Consider the following 5,647-nt stretch of genomic DNA (forward strand, 5'->3'; position numbering starts at 1 on the left):
TATCACCAGGCACCAAATCCTCATGAAGACAGCATATATACCTGACTAGTAATAACACTAGTAACAGGCAGACCCAGGCCTTACTGCAGGCCTAAGCACTTATCCAGTTTAATTCTGTCAGTCCTCACAGCAGCCCTGAGAATTCTGCCATAGTATTATCCCATTTTACAGATGAGAACATGAAGTCCAAATGGGAAACGTAACTTCCCATGGGCACATGGGGATAAGTGAGGAAGTCAGGGCTTGCACCCAGGCAATTTAACCTCAAACTCTAAGCCCTGATCACTAGGATCTGCTGCAAACCCCAAACAGAGCCCAAAGCCTGACACACAAAGGGGACTGCATCCAAGCTGGTTTCTGGGAGTTCCCCTTTAAGGCTTTTGGTTGTTTACGTTGGTTTGTGTTATACCATTTGTTGAGTTCTGTTCAGACATTCAGTGTCAGGAGGAAACAGGCCCGACTGTGACTTGATAAGAATTCAGAGATAGCCAAAGACAGAGGATGGAGGCCAGTGAAGCCTCCTCTATACTGTCTATTTGTCACTCACTTGACAGACATTTTGTGAGTCTGTGCCCTGCAAGGCACCATCCTAGGCTCATGTGTCTGTTAAGAGGTGGTCAGTGCTATGGAGAAACCAAAGCAAGGTAGGGGATTGTGGAGTGCAGAGGGGAGGAGGAGGAGGAAGAATTACAGGAGGAAGGTGACAAGGAGAGCTGGCCTGAGAAGTTCCATGTGGGTGTCCAGAACTAAGGTGTTTCTGGCAGAAGGGATAGCAAGTGTGGAAGCACCGGGGCTTCCTGGTGTGTGTAGAGGATGAGCAGGGAGTGGGCCTGAGACAGAGGAGCAGTGGGAAGGGATGAGGTGAGCCTTGTACGCACTGTAAGGATTTTACTCTGAGTCGATGGCAAGTCACAGATTGACTTACATGTGTAGAGCCTTGCTCTACACCAGCACAGAGACAGTGTGAGCACAAGCATGGAAAGCAGAAGATCAGCCATGGTGGTGGTTCTGCCCCTTCGTGGACATTTTATCAATGTCTGGGGACATTTTGGTTGTTGCAACTCAAGAGTGGAGGATGCTATTGGCATGAAGTGAGTAGAGCCCAGGGATGCTCCTGAACATCTTAGAATGCACAGGACAGCCTACCACAGTGAATAATTATCTGGCCCCAAATGTCAAATGTGCTGAGGCCAAGAAACCCCGAGCTAGGGGATTACTGCAATAATCTAGGTGAGAGGTTACTTATTAAATAACAACTGAGCACTTACTATGTGCTCAGTTTCAGTACTATTGACATAGCAATGAACACAACAGACAAAGCCCTCTGCCCTCATGGAACTTTATGCTGCAGTGATGGTGGACGCTTAGAATGGTGTTGGGGCAGCGGGGGTGCTGAGAATGGTCAGATATTAAAAATATTTTTTGAAGGTAAAACTGACAGGAGTTGCTAAGAATGGAATGTGCAGTATGAGAGAAGAGGTTGACGCCAGGGTTTCATCCTGAGCAATTAGAACAGAGTTACCACTTACTGAGATGGGCCCACTCAGGGAGAAAGTGATTGTGTGGATGGAGAATCAGAGGTTTTGATTGGGGCACATTAAGTAGGGATGAGGGCAATGCGATATTTTAGTCTGGAGGTTAAGAAAGGGATCTCCTTTGGAGGAGACAAATTTTAGAAATTATCAAATGTGAGGAAGATCACTCAGGTATCTGGAGATGTGCAAGAGACTTGTGCAGCAAGCCTGAGCTCTCCATAATTAGGAGGTTGGAGAGTGTCTTAGTCTATTCTGTGTTGCTATAACAGAATCCCCGAAGCTGGGTATTCTGTTTATAAATTTATTTCTTAAAAAGAGGTTTATTTAGCTCATGGTTCTATAGGCTGGGAAATTCAAGAAGCATGGTGCTAACATCTGCTCCTCATAAAACAGTAGGTCAAAGGAAAGGGGCAAAACTTAGAGGTGTCCTCACTTTGTAACAACTCACCCTCAAGGGAAATAATCTGTTCTCAAGAGTGGGAATTCAATCATTACCTTGAGAACAGTACTAAGCCATTCATGAGGGATCCACCTGCCATGACCCAAACACCTCCCACCAGACCCCAACTCCCAACACAGCCACAGTGGAGACCAAATTTCAACATGAGATTTGGTGGTGATAAACAAACCATATCCAAACCATATTATTCCACTTCTGGCCCCACAAAACTCATGCCCTCCTTACCTTGTAAAATACAATCATCCCTTCCCAATAGTCTCCAAAAGTCTTAACTTGTTCCAGCATCAACTCAAATGTCCAAAGTCCAAAGTCTCACCTGAGACTCAAGGCAAGCTCCTTCCAACTGTGAGCCTATAAAATCAAAAACAAGTTTTTTACTGCCAAGATAAACATTTCCATTCCAAAAGGGGAAAAAACATCAGCCAAAGTAAAAGAATGACAAGTCCCACACAAGTTCAAAGCCCGGTAGACCGAACATTAAATCTTAAAGCTCCAGGTGCTGCCTCCTAGGCACACTGGTGCAAGGGGTAGGCCCCCAAGACCTTAAACAGCCCCATCCCCATTGTTTTGCTGGGCAGAGCCCATATGGCTGCCCCAGAGGTTGAAATCGGGCACCTGTAGCTTTCCCAGCCAGGCGCTACATACTGCTAGTAGCGTTACAATTCTGGGGTCTTGAGGGCAGCCCTGCCTCTGTGGCTCCCCCAGCCTTGGTAGGCACTCCCTGTGGTGGCTCTGCCCCTGGGTCAATTTTCTGTCTGGGCTCCCAGGCTTTCTGATACATCGTCTGAAATCTAGGCAGAAGCTGCCACGTCTCCACTGCTCTTGCATTCTGTATGTTTGTAGAATTAGTACCACATGGAAACTGCTAAGGCTCAAGGCTTGCTCTCTACAGGGCAGTGGCATGACTCAAACCTGGGGCCACATGAGCCAAGACTGGAGCATCCAGGATGTGAGGAGAAGTGTTCCCAGGCAGCACAGAGACACTGCATCCCGGGCTTGTTCCCCTAAACCAACCTGTCCTAGACTTAGACCTCTTGGTCTATGATGGAAGAGGTGACCTTAAAGATCTTTGAAATACCTTGGGGACATTTTTCCCATTGCTTTTTCCCATTGTTCTTTTAACACCTGGCTTCAGTTCATCCATGCTAATCTCTCTAGCAAGGGGTTTCTCTGCCTCACCTCACCCTTGGGCTCTTTCATTCTCTACCAGATGGCCAGGCTATGAATTTTCCAATTTTTTTCTGCTCTGTTTCCCTTTTTCTAGTAATTCACTGTAAGCAGTTAGAAGCGAGCACTCAGCAGCCCATGTACTTTACTGCTTAGAAATTTCTTCCACCAGATATGCTATTCCATCACTCTTAAGTTCAGCTTTCCACAGAGCCCTAGGGCATGGACACAGTGTAGCCAAGTTTTTTTGCTATGGCATAGCAAGGATGGCTTTTACTCCAGCTCCCAATATAAATTCCTCATTTCTATCTAAGAGTTCATAAGAATGACCTTTGCTATCCATATTTCTATCAGCATTCTGGCTACCACCTCTTAACAAATCTCTAAGAATTCCCAAACTTTGTCACCTTTTTGTCTTTTTCTGAGCCCTCGCCACAATCATCCTTAATGCTTCATTCACAGCGATATAGTCTTTTTCTAGCTGCTCCTTCGAACTCTTCCAGCCTCTGCCCATGACCCAGTTGCGAAGCCACTTCCCATTTTCAGATATCTGTATAGAGACATCCTACTCCTTGGTACTGATTTTCTGTCTTAGTCTCTTTTGTGTTGCTGTAACAGAATACCTGAGGCTGGACAACATCTAAAGAAAAGAGCTGTGTTTAGCTCATCGTTCTACAGGCTGGAAAGCACAAGAAGCTTGGTGCCAGCATCGGCTCAGTTTCTGGCGAGGACTTTCATGCTGTGTCACAGCATGGCAGAGCATCAAAAGAGAAGCAGATGTATGTGAAGGAACAAAACCCAAAGGTGTCCTCACTTTTTAACACCCCACTCTCATGAAAACTAATGAAGTCTACTGAGAGCGAGAACTCCCTCATTAGAGTGAACAAGTGAATGGCACCAAGATCTTTATGAGGGATCCACATGCCTTTCACTAGCCCCCCTTCCCAACATTGCCACATTAGGGATCAAATTTCAACAAAGTTTTAGTGGGGTCAAACCATAGCCGAAAGGAGCTAGCGCCAGAGGATGGCATAGAAAGAAAGCAAGAAGCCAAGTGAAGAAAGTGTTTCTAAGACGAGAGGGTGATCAAACCGTGCCAAGTAAATTCTTCTCCCCTGCCAAAAAGAAAATCTAAATACCACCCTATCCCCATTTTCTAATATTATGAATTGTTCTAATGAGGTATCACACAACTCGGTCCACTCATGGACAATCTGCTGAATTATCTCCAAGGATAATTCAGCCTGTCCGGGAGTAATCCAGTTTCTTCAGGGACAGTTACTAAACATCTGCTCTGAGCAATAAATGAAACTGAATGTCGTGCAAGATGAAAAAATGATTAATACCTAGCTTCTATCTTCATAAAGCTTTCTATCTACTGGGGGGAAAAAACGCATCATCCATGAAAGCTTCTGCAACATCAACAGAAGGTATTAATCCATTGATATTCATTGTTCACTGCATACACGGCACTCTCCTTGTTGCCAAAAATATAAAAGATAAATGCAAGACAAACTCTGTCCTCTCATGGAATTTGCAATTTTTGGGGGGAACTAGTGGAGAAATAAAAGCAGGCAGTCATAGTATGGAGTGTAAATGCTCTAGGTGTTTGAAGAAAGAGAGGGCCATTCCTTCCTATCACAGTGCCTGTTAACTGATCTCTGGCCTGAATTACCTCCCTTTGCTGCAGTTCATACATGGGTTCTAAGGATTCAGGGATCAGGCAAGAAGGCGGCAATAAATTAGTATATGACCATGGCAACCTCCAGGAAGGGACCCCATAGCACACTGGCAACCCGTGACCCTAAGAGGAGGCTTTTCTGAGACGCTTCACTTCGTCATTAAGCATTCACCAGGACTGGTGCTGGAAGTGGAATGAGGGCCAACGTGGAGCTTGTGTTTCTTGATATCTCTTCCTGTTCATTAGCTCCCAACTGTTATTTCCCCAGAAGTAACCAGATGAAAGAGGTTTTGCATTTGAAATGTTGAGGCTTTGGAAAAATCAATTTCCACACCAATTTCTCCCTCGGTTCTGATATAGTTACCCAAAAAAACTTCTCAACTCTCCATACCCAAGCATTATAGTGGGAATATCATGACTTTCTGCATGATATAACCACATCTTCACACTATATTGAGCAAAGCTTCAGTACTCACAGGAACTCTTTATGTAAGGGGCAGATGGGTCTCAAAGGGCACACAGGGCCAGACACCAAAGTGCTGGATTTCTGGGCATGGGTAGGTGAAATATGTTTCAACATATTGCAAAATTTAGATACCCTTTCCTATAGAAATTCCAGGCAATTTTTTTTTTATTATACTTTAAGTTCTAGGGTACATGTGCATAACGTGCAGGTTTGTTACATATGTATACTTGTGCCATGTTGGTGTGCTGCACCCATCAACTCATCAGCACCCATCAATTCATCATTTATATCAGGTATAACTCCCCAGTGCAATCCCTCCCCCCTCCCCCCTCCCCATG

Source organism: Piliocolobus tephrosceles, chromosome X, assembly GCF_002776525.5.
Source record: "Piliocolobus tephrosceles isolate RC106 chromosome X, ASM277652v3, whole genome shotgun sequence".
NCBI lineage: Eukaryota > Metazoa > Chordata > Mammalia > Primates > Cercopithecidae > Piliocolobus > Piliocolobus tephrosceles.